The following is a 15,486-nucleotide window of genomic DNA, read 5'->3' as shown; positions in this document are numbered from 1 at the left end:
CTTTGGGCTGGTCAGGAGATATCTCCAGAAGTTTCCTCTTTGTAACAGAACCTATTGCTGCTGGCCCTTTGACCCTCTACTGCTCCATGGTTCCTTTGTTTTTATTGTCTTTTTCCTTGGTTGTGTATTTCTTTTCATGGCACCTATGGACACCGAGGACTTGACCAGCTGCTGGTAAGGAGAGATTCAAAAGCTGTGCAGACAAGATGAGCCACACAGAACTGAGATGTGCTCTGAGCCTTTGCACATTGGAGTGAGCCCAGGGGAGGCCATGTGTTCTCAGCGTCTGAGAGCTACTCTTCCCAGGTCTCCTCAGAAGTTGATTAACTCACTTCTCCCCAAATCATCAGTGTGTGAGGAAGCTTGAAACATGGAGTCCAAAGCTTCAAGTCTCAAATAGACTCTTGGACTTTGGGGCTGCAAGAATTTCAGAATAAATGGAAATAAAAGTATCAATATCAGTTTGGATTAAATTTGACATGAAAAGAAAAACAAAAGCCTGAAGTAGCAGTGCAGTGGTGGTGCACGCCTTTAATCCCAGCACTTGGGAGGCAGAAGCACGAGGATCTCTTAAGAGTTCGAGGCCAGGCTGGTGTACAAAGTGAGTTCCAGGACAGCTAAGGCTGTTACACAAAGAAACCCTGTCTCAAAATACAAATGAAGAAAAACCAAACAAAAACAAAACAAAGTCCAAAGTGTATTGCTTTCTCTTGCAAAATTCCCAAAGCAGGTGGTCTTGAATTAACTGGATCCTGAGTGCAGTGTCAGAAAGCCAGCCTGTCTCTCAGGCAAGGGGTCTTTCTAACTGTCACGGGGCGTGGGTGACTGCAGGGGAGCAGTATGTGTTGGACATGACAGGGCCGTTGCACACAGGAACTCACAGTGACTGTCACTCCACGCACAAGCTCAAGCCAGACAAAAACCCCAGCATGGGTGGGAAAGGGACACACGCGAGCAGAGGAGCTGCTGGCCACGATAGCCGCTGGGGGAGGGGGAGTCACTTTTCTTTAGCGATTCAGCCTGTCTCGTGTGGTGATATAGTGTTTGTAATCTAGGAAATAAAGCTTGTCTGAAGATCAGAGGACAGAGCCAGCCACAGAGTTAGCCATAGAAGTCAGGCAGTGGTGGCACACACCTTTAATCCCAGCACTAGGAAGGTTCAGACAGGAAGGGGTATGGCTGGGTAGAGAAAGGAATATAAGGCGGCAGGAGACAGGAACTCTGGCTCTTTCGGGCTGAGGAGTTGGTGAGGTAAGAGGTGGCGGCTGTGGCTTGCTCTGCTTCTCTGATCTTTCAGCTTTCACCCTGACACCTGGCTCCGGGTTTTTATTAAGACCAGCTGGGATTCATGCAAGAGTCTCAGTTTGCTTTCTCCCCCTGTGATTAAACACCGTGACCAAAACCAGCTTGGGGAGGAAAGGGTTAATTTGGCCTACATATCCTGGATCACAGTACCCAGAGGGAAGCCAAGGCAGGGACTCGAGAAGGAACTTGGAGGCAGGAGCCCACATCAACCGTTGATCCAGAAAGTTCTCCCACAGACTTAGCTATTGGCCAATCCGATGGAGGCCTTTTCTCAACTAGGTTGCTCTTCCCAGATGACTCTAATTTGTGTCAAGTTGACAAAACACAACAAACTGACCAGCCCAGAAGCCCTAAAATGCTGCCCACGCTGCTGGTGATCCTACACCCGTGCACACACAGGCAGCACTAAGTGGACACCCCCGCCCCCACCCCGGTCCCCCACGCGTGTGCCAAAGACAGGGTTTCTTTGTGTAGCTTTGGCTGTCTCGGAACTAGCTCTGTAGACCAGGCTGGCCTCAAACTCATAGATCCGCCTGTCTCTGCTGCCTCCCCAACCCCCGTGCTGGGATTAAAAGCGTGCGCCACCACTGCCAGGCTCAATGGGTTTTTTTTAAAAAGAGCACACGAGCAGGGTGTAGTGGCGCATATCTTTGATCTCAGCATTTGGGAGGCAGAGGCAGGCAGACCTCTGAGTTGGGGGCTAGCCTGGTCTACAGAGCCAGTTCCAGGACAGCCAGGGCTATACAAAAAAATCCTGTCTCAACAGCACCCCCAATATAAATAAATAAATAAGAGCACATGAATTTGGGAGGGGAAATGGTGAGGGGTTTAGGGGAGGAGTTGGAGGGATGGGAATGGGGGTGGGAATGGGGGTGGAGTTGATCAATACACATTATATACATGTATGTGATCAATACACATTATATAAATGTGTGAATCCTCAAACAATTTTTTTTTAGTTAAAAAATGTATTTTATGTGTATGTGTGTTTTGTCTGTATTTTATGTGTATGGGTGTTTTGTCTGTATTTTATGTGTACGGGTGTTTAGTCTGTATTTTCTGTATTTTATGTGTACGGGTGTTTTGTCTGTATTTTATGTGTACGGGTGTTTTGTCTGTATTTTATGTGTACAGGTGTTTTGTCTGTATTTTATGTGTACGGGTGTTTTGTCTGTATTTTATGTGTACGGGTGTTTGTCTGTATTTTATGTGTACAGGTGTTTTGTCTGTATTTTATGTGTACGGGTGTTTTGTCTGTATTTTATGTGTACGGGTGTTTTGTCTGTATTTTATGTGTATGGGTGTTTTGTCTGTATTTTATGTGTATGGGTGTTTTGTCTGGCCGTGTGCGCACCATTTGCATTCAGTGCCTATGGAGGCCAGAAGAGGGCGCTGGACACCCTGGCCTGGTGTTACAAGTGGTTAACAGCCTATGCTCTTAGCCAGCAAGCCATCTATCTCTCCAGGCTCTCCTTGTTTTTACTGCATTTAAGACCTGAAAAGATAAGAATAGCAGATAAAAGTTAGCGGAACTAATCCTACACAAGCTCACACATCTCCTCTTCTATCCATGGATATTCTGCTGTGGAAACCTCCATTCCTAAGGTCAACTCATGGTCTTTTTTTGGAGGGAGTTGATGAGAGAGACAGGGTTTCTCTGTGTAGCACTGGCTGTCCTGGAACTCATTCTATAGACCAGGCTGGCCTCGAACTCACAGATCCACCTGCCTCTGACTCCCAAGTGCTGGGATTAAAGGCGTGCGCCGCCACCACCGCCTGGCTTTCAACTCTTGATCTTAACGGGTGGCTGTCATGCTTCCTTCCTAGGAGCATAGGAGTAAGCATACGAGATACCTTTTTTTTTTTTTTTAAGTTTTTTTTTTAACATCTGCAAATGTGTTGCCTGTGTGTATGCAGATGTACCACATGTGTGCCTTAGAGTTCAGAAAAGGGCATTGATCCCTTGGCATTGCAGTTACAGACATCTGTGAGCTGCCACGTGGCGCTGGGTGCTGGGAACTGAAACTAGGTCCTCTGCAACAGCAGCAAGTGTTCTTAACGGCTGCAGGTCTCTTCAGCCCTGCTGGATGTCTGTTAAAGATTTCTTGGCCGGAGTGGTGGCTCACACCTGTAATCCTAGTATGCAGGAGGTAGAGGGAGAAGAAAGCTCACCAAGTTCTAGGTCCTTCTGGGTGGCATTGTGAATTCCTGGGCAGACCAGGCTATGGGATAAGACTCCTTGTTTCAAAAATTAAACTAGGGCTGGAGAGATGGCTCAGGGGTTAAGAGCACTGGCTATTTTTCCAGATGTCCTGAGTTCAATTCCCAGTAGCCACCCAGCACCCACATGGTGGCTCACAACCCTCTATAATGAGATCTGGTGCCCTCTTCTGGCCTGCAGGGATACATGCAGAAAGAACACTGTATACATAATAAATAAATAAACCTTAAAAAATTAAACTAATGAGGGGCTGCAGTGATGACTCAGAGGTTAAGAGCACCAGCTGCTTTTCCAGAGGACCCAGGGTGCAGAGGGAAGCTCCTTAGCAGGGCCACACACAGAATACTCATCACTGTCTAGCCCAAGAAGACCTGGATTCAATTTCCAACACTCATGTGGTAACTCACAACCATCTGTAAATCCAGAGCCAATGGAGCTGATGCTCTCTTTTGGCATCCATTGGCACTGTAGACATGTGGTACACAGACATACATGCAGGCAAAACACCTCTTCACATAAAATAAAATGATTGTGAAAAAAAATGAATTGAATAGAAAGGGTTTCAATACTTTTGTAGACACTTCCACTAACATCCTAGTGGTTAGAATTTAGACTATCTTGTTACTCTCTGCTGTAAAGGATGCTGGGAAATGTAGTTTTTATGTTTAACTACATGCTAACAATTCTATTAATGGGCTGTATTAGGACATTACAACGAATAACTAGTCATCTCAACCAGAAGATCATAGGAAATTAACACAGCGAGACTGATTAATTAGAACAGAATGAAAAGAGACTGACTTTTAGATTGTGTTAATAATGAAAAGATCTGAATAAAAACAAATCTATTTGGCCGGGCGGTGGTGGCGCACACCTTTAATCCCAGCACTCGGGAGGCAGAGGCAGGCGGATCTCTATGAGTTTGAGGCCAGCCTGGGCTACCAAGTGAGATCCAGGAAAGGCTCAAAGCTACACAGAGAAACCCTGTCTCGAAAAACCAAAAAAAAAAAAAAAATCTATTTGCAAGAAGGGCCATTATTTATCCTGGACCAGTGGAAAAGGACACTTGAAGGAAAGAAGCGGGCATGGGCAAGACCATCCATCTACTCACCAAGAGGAAGGACATCTCCATCCTTGGTCCTGGCAAAGCTGTTTGTCATGTAAGGTGGGGAGGTGTGGGTTTGCAGCCGGGCCCCGCTGCCACATCCCCTCTCACTGCCTCGGCTGGCCCCAACTAGCAGCTGCACTCTTACACTGAATATTGACTTCATCGACCTCCTCTGTTGCTTTCCATGTCTCTTTGTCAGCCAGCCTTTCCAGTCTGTGGTTACAGACCAACAAGAGAGAAAGTGTGGCTGAGGGAGATGGATCTTCCCTGGGGCCGGGCCAGTTGTCACAATCAGTGACTCCTCATCCTGGCGCTGCTCTCAGGCTCCTCTCTTGTTCTGGTGAGTCTGTTCTCCCTCTGGATGTGGCCTTTGTCCTTCAGAGCACAAGGCCTGGTCCTCGACAGTGGTGACTGCTCCGAGGGAGTGTCTCCTATCCTCATTAGTTGGCAGCTGCCTTTGGGAGTAAGATGAGGATAACAGTAGGGTTAGCTACATTTCATTGTACTGTAACTCTTCCAGAATCTGCAGAAAGCCAGGCGGTGGTGGTGCACACCTTTAATCCCAGCATTCGGGAGGCAGAGCCAGGCAGATCTCTGTGAGGTGAGTTCGAGGCCAGCCTGGGCTACAGAGCGAGAATCAGGACAGGCACCAAAACTACACAGAGAGTGTCCTGGAGGTGAGTTTTGTTACTGCCAGGCGACCTTTCTGACCCTCCCATCCCCCAAACCCTGTGGCTCATGCATGCTAGGCAGATACGCACTCTGCAATCAACCCAAACCCCAGCCTCTGAAGCCCACACAGGAGAGGACATAGCGGGAGCCCCTCACCTGCCTTGCAGTTTGGTGCTAATAAAGATGCTTTTCCTCTGGTTGGTCATGATTTGGTGGCAGCACGTGGCAGGCAGAGCTGAACATGAAGCAGTGCAGTGGTGGCCGTCAAAGCTATCCTTCACCTGTAACTTCCAACCCAAAGCTTTGGGTTCGGTTTGGTTTGGTTTAGTCTGGTGGTTTGTTTGTTTTTTGAGACATAGTCTATTACTCTGTCGTTCAGACAGGGCTAGAACTTACTTAGTAGCCCACATTGGCTTCAAGCTGACAGCAATCCTCCTGCCTCAGTCTCCCATGTGTCCAAAATGGCTGTGTGTCTCTCTGTGTGGTATGTGTGGGATTGTATGTGTTTGCACATGTCTGCGTGGATGTGTGAAGGCATGTCCCTCAGTCATTCCCCACGTTATTTTCCAAGATAGGGTCTTTCTCTGAGGTCGGAGCTCAGTGATGTGTTGGACTGGCTGGCCATGTGCTCCAGGCATCTGCACACGAACCCCCATTGTCTCCTCACCACCAGAGTTACAGACGGGCACCACAATGCCCAACTTTATGTGGGTGCTGCGAATCCGAACTTAAGTCCTCGTGTTGTGTGACAGACAACTTGGCCATCTCCGCAAGCCTCTAAAATGCTTCATTAGCAGACCATCCTGCACTGGAACAATGGCAAATAAAGACTTCACAGTATTCAGAGGGCATTTGAAGCACATTTTCATTCACTGTGAGCTTTCTAGTCCCTGCAATGTGCTCTTTTTTGCCATCAGGAAAATAACTGTTTAAAGATTATAAACAAAATTTGTACTTGTAGAACTAAGATACACACACAGGGGTTGGGGATTTAGCTCAGTGGTAGAGCGCTTGCCTAGCAAGTGCAAGGCCCTGGGTTCGATCCTCAGCTCTGGAAAATAAAATAATTAAAAAAAAAGATACACACACAGGAAAATAGGAAGAAAAAACCCAGACTCTCCCTAAATCCATGACTTGGAGGCAATCACTGAATGTGGGAGTACCCTGTCTAGCTAGTGCTATTTGTTTAGATATGTTCAAGTGTAATGAGGGGACAGAACAGGAATGATCAGAACACAACTGGGCCAGCATCCCTCTGTGTGTAGTAGTACCTAAATATAATTTCTTTCTGCAGGAAAAGGGTTAACGTGTGTGTGTGTGTGTGTGTGTGTGTGTGTGTGTGTGTGTGTGTGTGTGTGTGTATGCATATATGCTAAACTATCTAAACAGTGATGTGTCTAACCCTGAAAGAGGTTGTCTTTCTCTCATTCCAGAACCATCGTTCCTTAAAGGAAACCAGGGTTTGTGTGATGATATACTGTGTACCCTAATAAAATTTGCCTGGAGATCAGAGAACAGAACAAGCCACTACATTAAACATAGAGGCCAGGTAGTGGTGGCACATGCCTTTAATCCTAGCACTCAGGAGGCAGAGATCCATCTGGATCTCTGCGAGTTCAAAACCACCCTGGATTACATGAGATTGACTCAGTCTAGGAGAGAAACAGAGGCAGGCAGTGGTAGCACACACCTTTAATCCCAGCACTGAGATCTCATGCCTTTGCTTGGGAAGCACACACACACACACACACACACACACACACACACACGCACGCACGCACGCACGCACGCACGCACGCATGCACGCGCCTTTAATCCCTGGAAGTGATGACTAGGCAGAGAAAAGAATATAGGGCATGAGGAGACAGGAACTAGAGCCATCTCCACTGAGGAAGCTCATTCAGCTAGAGGCCTGTCGGCTGAGGCTTTTTCAGGCTGAGGAGTCCTAGAGGTAAGAGTTATCTGTGGCTTGTTCCTTTGTCTCTCTGAACTTTCAGCATTTACCCCAATATCTGGCTGAGGGTTTTTTTTATTAAAAGACCATTTAACATTTGAGCGACAGGTTTGTGGGTCCTCTACGTCTTTCCCTAGGTGCTCTCTCTGTATTCCTCTTGAAGAACAGTCCCACAATTCTTGTTTTATACGGGAACACACAGTAATGTTGACACCTTTAAAATTTTTTAGTCCTGAGTTTTAACATGTATATAGATTCCTGTAAGAACATCCTCATTCACAGTGTAAAACATCTCATCTCAGGCAAGTATAGGGGACCAGTGGCTGGCAATCCTACTTGGTTTGGGGTTATGCACACTTCCCCCTTCTAATAACCCTCCTTTAGCTGCATGTACAGGGCAAGCATATCCCTCTCAGTCAATGCGCCCAGCAGTCTTGGGCCCCGGCCTGCACTGGACCACATGTATACCCCCTCTGAACAGTAGTGTAGGTTTTTCTGCAACTAGTAACAATCAACATTAGACAGTTTTTACTCACATACATTCCCAATACATTCAGGTATGAAGAACAGAAAGGCTGCTCTGGCCTGAACTGACTTGGGATGAAAGCTCAGTAAGGCTGATGTCAGGGTCAGCCAGGAGGTGAGAAAATACTTTCTTTTCTGTTTAACTGCTGAACATCCCTCCACTGCTTCCTGCTCCTTTCATTCTGGTGTCTGTAGCTGATGGCCAGCTGAACCAGTCAGTGTGGCCGGAGAGCCGTTAGCCTACCGCCGGACCTCCTTTGCCTGGCCCACCATGGACCGCAGAGGTCACACAGGCGAGGCACAGGGATGCCAGGACTCAGTTCCTGGGGAAAGTGGTCACTACAGATGGCTGCCTCACCGAAGACGAAAATGACAACGAGGCAAAAGGAGAAACAGGTGCCCCGCTCCAGCCAGGAACGAGGTAAAATCCCATGCAACCTCCCTCCTCCTCCTCCTGTTGTTTCGAGTCTGTAGTCGAAAGCCAAACTCCTGCAGCTGCTGGAGAAAAGAGAAGAAACAATCTTCTCTCCTCTCTCTTTCCCTCTCTCCTGCCTCTTCCGTTTAGTCTTAGGGGACTCTGAAGCAATCCTGCTAGCTCTTGTCCTTGGACTGTCTCTGCTCTCTGAAGCAGAGCCGAACTCTGCTGCTATCTGAGTTTTAAGTGTTTGTCTCCTCTCCTTTTTGTTCTTGTTTTCTTTTAATTTCATGTGTCTAAGTTACAGATGTCTAGCCCTGACATTCAAACATTAAGAACACAATTTATTGCTTGTTCTGTGGCTTCGCTTGAGTAGTTCACAACTTGCCTACAGAGTCAAGCAGATGATTAAAGGGGAAAGAAACACAAATTAAAGGTGCAAATACCAGACTTTGACCCAGTCAGGAAATAGATTGCCTCCCCACATGGGGACCTCTCTCTGTCCTGCCCTTGCCTGACTGCTTCTCCTGTCTTTAAAACTTGTGTTGTCTGCCAATCAGCAGGCACAGGTCAGACAATTAAAAGTCATTAGGGCGTCTGCTGATAAAAGACTCTCATGACAGGATAACTGGGCCGTGGAACTGAGCAAATTAGACTCTTCCCAGAGCAAGACAAATCTGCACATCTTTCAGGTGCATGCTGGCATGGTATGGTGGTTTGAATGAGAATGGCCCCCAGAGGCTCATATATCTGCGTGGTTAGTTCCCAGCTGATGAACTGTTTGGGAAGTTATTAGGAGGTGTGGTCTTGTTGCAGTAGGAGTGTCATAAGGGGTGGGCTTTGAAGTGTCAAAAGCCCATACTAGGCCCAGTCTCTCTTCTTCTTCCCTTCCCTCCCCTCCCCTCCCCTCCCCCTCCTCTCCCCTCCTCTCCCCTCCTCTCCCCTCCCCTCCCTTCCTCTCCCTTCCTCTCCTCTCCCTGCCTGATGCCTGTGGATCAGGATGTAAAGCTCTCAACTACTGCTCCAGTGCCATGCCCATCTGCTTCCCACCATGATGATAATGGACTCACCCTCTGTCAGTGTAAGTAAGCCTCCAGTTAAATGCTTTCTTTTATGAGTTTCCTTGGTCATGGTGTCTCTTCACAGCAAAAGAATAGTGTTAGAATTCTTCCCTCACTCCAGCTGCATGACTGCCCATGTGCATTTCAGGAGCTAAGCACAGGGTTTTGCATCTTATGTCATCAGTGTATGCTGGTGACTACGTGCATGCAGTGTGGTCATGCAATCAGCGCATGCGTGGTGTAGCTCTGTAAGCCTGCCTGCTCCTTAAAAGCCAGACACAGACCCCCCTCCCTTCTCTGTTCTCTCTTCCCCCACTATCTCTTCTCTCTCTCTCTCTCTCTCTCTCTCTCTCTCTCTCTCTCTCTCTCTCTCTCTCTCTGCACATGAGTCTCCCCAGGCCTGGTTCTTCTGTCCCCCTCCCCCAGTAAAGCTCTGATACTGGGTTTTGTCATGGCTCGTGACCTTTCCACATGGTAACCAGTGCTACTTATCAATCTTAATAGTAATGAAGATACAGGGATAATATCAACTATTTTTATCTTCTTTCCTGTGGCTTTTAAAAATCTATTACTAAATTTTTGAGATCTCAAGTTCCCATACTAACATAATCTCTAAACTTAAGAGTCCAAGGACCCTTTCTTCTCTCTCTCTCTCTCTCTCTCTCTCTCTCTCTCTCTCTCTCTCTCTCTCTGTTTTTTGAGACAGGGTTTCTCTGTGTAGCTTTTGTGCCTGTCCTGATCTCACTCTGTAGACCAGGCTGGCCTTGAACTCACAGAGATCTGCCTGGCTCTGCCTCCCGAGTGCTGGGATTAAAGGCATGTGCCACCACCGCCTGGCCCTTTCTTCTCTATAACATAAACTGGCATAACCCACCCTGTCTAATTTGGGAAGAAGCTAATCTCTTCTTAGCTTGATTCCTTATGAAACATCTTATGGATTTTCCCTCTCCCTTTTCCTACCCAAACTCTAAGGAAACAGGCACTCTTATATCACGGCACCTCCATCATTTGCCCTGACTGGGGAAATGCTCTGCCAGGACCCCAATATTCTTATAATGATTGTATTAAGCCGTCATTCCTAATTTTAGATACAGTCCCAAGTTCTCATTCAGGCAGTAAGTCAACTCGAGTCAGCACCTTTCCCACAGGCTGACTGAGGGAAGATCACCTGACAGCCAGAGGGGGCCAACAGTCACTGCCACCTTCACCCAGGACTGCACAGCTAGAAAGAGGACATGCTGTGGAGGGACTCAGACCTAAGAGTAAGGAGACAAAAGCAGCACTGTGTGATGTCCATCGAGGCTGAGACTGGAGATGTACGCTAAGGAAGGATTCCACAGGAAGCTGCCCCAGGAATCCACACCGGACCAGTTCTTCCCTCTCCAGAGGAAGCCCTTTGAGGAAATCAGCGCAGGAATCTTCAGTTTCCTCCATTCCTTTGCAGGTTAGCATGGGAAGTTTCCATTCAGTTCTACCAGATACCACCCCCCACCCCAGGGCAGGGGAGATCAGGGAAGAAATTGGCAAAAGCTTAACCCAAACAAAAGGGGTACCTGTTATGAATTATTGCGTGGGGGAGGAGGGGACCCCTGAGAGTATCCTGCGTGCATGTGCAGCGAAACATGCTGGGCTGATGCAGCGGTGGGCTGGGCAGATACACACCATGCAGGCATGGTGGAGGCGGAGGCAGCCAGTAATTCACAACCCAGACGTTGCACCCATGTGGAGAGTTTATTATAATAGAGAGATGAAGAGAAAGATAGGAAAGAGAGAGACAGAGAGACAAGAAGAAGAAGAGAGAGAGAGAGGTCAAGGGTGTGTGCCTAGTGGGAGGAAAAGCAGAAGAGGGGGAGAGGGAGAGGCAGAGTTTTTCCTTAAAAAGGGGCTTTTACGTCAGGATGCAAGGTGCAATTTCAAGGGGCGGGTCAGAATATTCACAGTACCCTATTTTACTGTGACACTTTCTAAATCTAATACAACCTGGGGAACAGACAGAGCTGGTATCAAAATGGCAGCCTTGACTATATTGTCATCTAATATTAATTAGACTATTTCTGTAAAAGACAAAGAAATGGTCTGAGATGACATATGTGAAGGTGTTCATGGCCTTCTACTAAGACACCTCCACCTACCAAGTGCTGTATTTTAAAAATGGCGGGAAGGAGTCACACCATGCAACAGGGCCCACGTGGGAGGTTTATTGAGGGGAGTGGGGAGAAGGGGCAGGGAAGGGGTCCCTGGGGATGAGAGTGAAAGAAGAGGAAGGGAAAGAGAGGGGAGGGGTACAAGGTTTGCCTTTTATAAGGAAATGCAGCAAACGTGAACAGGAGGTGCTCTTAGTGGCTGCAGCTGAGGTATATCCTGTCAGGACCCTAAGGGCAGGCCAGTACAGATGCCTAAATGCTAACACGAAGGAACCAGGGAAGCCCCAAAAGAACGGAAGTCCCATCCTGACCTGGAGGTTGTGAATGATCCGCTCCTGAGAGGTCCAATGATTTTTGAGGGGAATCTCATGCCACCATTCCTTTGATAGGTCATTAAACCCGAAACCACGAATGTCGGCAGACAGCATCTGAGGCCCATAGGAGAGAATTCCCTGTTGGCTGTCACCCGCGTGTCTAATATTTCCACCAACACAACCACTGTGGAACCCTTCCTCAGGCTATAGAGTGTCTTCAGTCTCAGCCTAGACGGACATCACACAATACCCCTCTTGTCTCTCTATTCTTGGGTCTGAGTTCCTCCATAACTGATGTCCTTTTCTTACCTGTGGCATTCCTGGGTGAAGGCAGTGACTTTTGGCCTCTTGGGAAAGGTGCTGACTCATGTTGAGTTACTGCCTGAATGAGAATTTGGGGCTGTATCTATAGTTATTATAATCATCATAAGAACAGCCAGATGTGGGGCTTAAGAGATGGCTCCGTGGTTAAGAGCACTGGCTGTTTGCCCAGAGGACAACCATCTCACCACATTTCTTAGGTGATCAAATGTCCTTTGCTCAGGGTTAATGAGTTTTCCTGATCTAGGACCTCCAGTGTCATCCTAGGAAAGTTCCAGGCAAACTGGATCTAAGTATCCATCTCTCAGGAAGCAAGAACAGGCTAGGAAACAGGGAGATGCCACAGTGTGCAAAGCCACATGACTGTCTGAAGGTGATTGGCTGAGCTTGGGTCGTCAAACTGATGGTTGGTTTCCTGCTTCCTTTTCTCACTAAATACACTGTAATCTCAGTTACTTGAGAGGCTGAGGCAGAAGGATTTCAAGTGCAAGATTCTGTCTCAAAAGAAAGACAAAACAAAACACCGGAGAATCCAGCTACTGGACTAGACCCACATGGTTAGAAGGAAGTAGTGTGAGGGTTGGTGCTGGCTGTGGCTCAGGGTACCTCTGAGCTGGAAAGTCAAAGGCAGATGTTGTCCTCAATCTATGAGCCTCCACCAAGGGTTCAACTGAAGGGAGAAAATGCTGGGTTTAGGGTGTCTCAGGCTGTGTGAGCTGGAGGAGCTCAGTCTAAAACATGTGCCATGCCCTGAGGGCTGATTAGCTAGGAGATGTTGGGCTAGAAGATGAGGCTATATGGCTTTTCTTCTTCTTTCAAAAAAGGATTTATTAGCCGGGTGGTGGTGGCGCACGCCTTTAATCCCAGCACTCGGGAGGCAGAGCCAGGCGGATCTCTGTGAGTTTGAGGCCAGCCTGGGCTACCAAGTGAGTTCCAGGAGAGGCGCAAAGCTACACAGAGAAACCCTGTCTCGAAAAACCAAAAAAAAAAAAAAAAAAAAAAAAAGGATTTATTTAAACCAAGTGGTGGCAGCACACATCTTTAATCCCAGCACTGGGGAGGCAGAGGCAAGCAGATCTCTGAGTCTGGTCTACAGAGTGCCAGCCAGGGCTACAAAGAGAAGCTTGGTCTTAGGGAAATAAAAAAGGGCTTATTTTTATTTTATATGTGTGAATGTTTTGCCTTCATATATGTACACGTACCACTGTTATGGGGAGCCCACCAAAGATGACCACTCAGACACAGTTTATGGCCAATTGAAAGTCTTTATTCCTCTAGGTATGGTGGTACACACCTTTAACCCCAGGATTCAGGAGGCAGAGACAATCTCTGTGAGTTCAAGGCCAGCCTGGTCTACATAGTGAGTTCCAGGACAGCCAAGGCTACATAATGAGACCCTGTCATAAATAAACAAGTACAAAAATAAAACAAAAAAGTCTTTATTCCAACTGGAGGGACTACACTCAGGAATTTGAGTCCTAAGTATAGCCCTGAGCATTCAAATAGAGGGGCCTTTAAAGGCAAAACACCATCCTGTTATCTCTCTCTGATACAGGGAGAGGTTTGCACAAGCAGGAAGTTTAACAGAAGCTAAGATAAGCAGTTAGCTGGAGGGGGTTCTGCACACAAAGCTAAGATAAATTATCTAGCACATCTTGAACTTGGGTTCCTAGAATAGAGTTGGGTAATTTTCCATGGGAGTCTCCATCAAAGAGATCAAATTTTAGTTAAATCTGAAATGGCCTCAGCAAGAATACAAGATTGATGGACCTCTGCATTGCCTTGCCCTGTCACACCACACCTGTGCATGGTGCCCTGAAGGTGGGGAAGTCAGAAAAGGTGTTCAGAACCCCTGGAAATGAAGTTACCCATAGTCATGAGCTGGTATATGGGTTCTAGTTACTCTGAAAGAGCAGCAAGTGCCCTTAACTGCTGAGCCATCTCTCCAGTCCTAATATACGGCTTTTCTTGGCAACAGCCACCAAGATTCAGTCAATGCTGGCTCTTGGCAGATACAACTTAAAGTTTATAGTGTCATTGTTTGAAGAAGAATATAATGCCTGTTTTGTTATTTAAAAAAAAAAAAAACAAACTCAAAACCGAAAGCCTTCCCCCCCACAGGACTAACTTTCATGGTACTGGAATGCAATGCACGCTTCCAAAGGAGGGAAGCAACCAATAGTCCTACACAGCTTTGATGCCTATAATCCACAACCATGACCAGCAAGTCACGATATCCCTAAAGGTGCAATAGTGGCATTCATATTTTGGTGGTAACCAATAGCTGATTGAACTTAAAGTCTGATAAACAGGAGGGAAATCATGTCTGGTACTGGGAACCTAGTCAATCACCCAGGGATAGTGGGGTCATGGATTCAGAGGAGAACCTGTTACTGCCACCATCTTAGTAACTTTTCTATTGCCATAAGAACCCATGACAAGGTTGTTGTGGAATATTATTTTAAAGTGTGTTGGATGTTTTCCTACTGCTTTTGTTAACAGTGCAAATATATGTTACGTTTGTTTTATTAAATTAAATTAACCTGTGAGCAGGAGGCTGAGTCAGCAAGTAGCTGACAGGAAGTGGTAGGGAGGACCACGTGTAGCTAGGGTTCGTAAGTGGGGACTAAGAAGGACAGTTGGGATTTTTGGAAGACACCAGCAGAGGGAGAAGCTTAGCTACTTGCTATTCAGCCTCTCTGAGTGAGCAGAATTCCTCCTCAGCCTTTGAACTGTGAGTTCTTTGGAGGGATAGAGATCTAGATAAAGTTCCCCTTAATAGCTTTGAAAGAGTCAGTGCCTGAGGGAACAGAATCCCCTCAGGCTGTGGTCCCTGCTACCTTGCTGGTAGGCAATGGAGTTGCTTAACTAATCTCTGATTAGGACAGCTGGTTGCTTAAGGGGCAGCCACTGTAAATGATAAAAAAAAGTTAACAACACAAGGCAGCTTATAAAAAAAATGTTTATTGGGACTCATGGTTCCAGAGGGTTAGAGTCCATGATCATCATGGTGGGGAGCATGGCAGCAGGCAGCCCTGGTGCTGGAGCAGTACTGAGAGTGTATATCCTGATCCAAAAGCAGGAGGCAGAGAGAGATAACTGGGAATGGAATGGACTTTTGAAACCTCAACGCCCTTCTCCAGTGACACACCTCCTCTAATAAGGCCACACCTTCTCATCCTTCCTCAACAGTTCCACCAACTGGGGGCCATTCTCATTCAAACCAGCACAGCTACTTTACTAAAAGAGCACAATCTCTAACTGTATTCTAAATACTTATCCCTATACCCACAGATAAGTGTAGCTCTCATCAAAGAAACTTCTCATTGCAACAGGCAGAGATCATTACAGAAAAGCACAATTGGTCAAAATGCAGAGAAAACTGATCATGGGTTCTCAGCCCCAATAAACACATCTACAACACAACTCCTATACCTTAGGCTCAG

The sequence above is a fragment of the Peromyscus californicus genome, unplaced genomic scaffold, assembly GCF_007827085.1.
Source record: "Peromyscus californicus insignis strain IS unplaced genomic scaffold, ASM782708v3 Scaffold_6__1_contigs__length_162567912, whole genome shotgun sequence".
Lineage (NCBI taxonomy): Eukaryota > Metazoa > Chordata > Mammalia > Rodentia > Cricetidae > Peromyscus > Peromyscus californicus.
Note: the sequence above shows the minus strand (reverse complement) of the source record.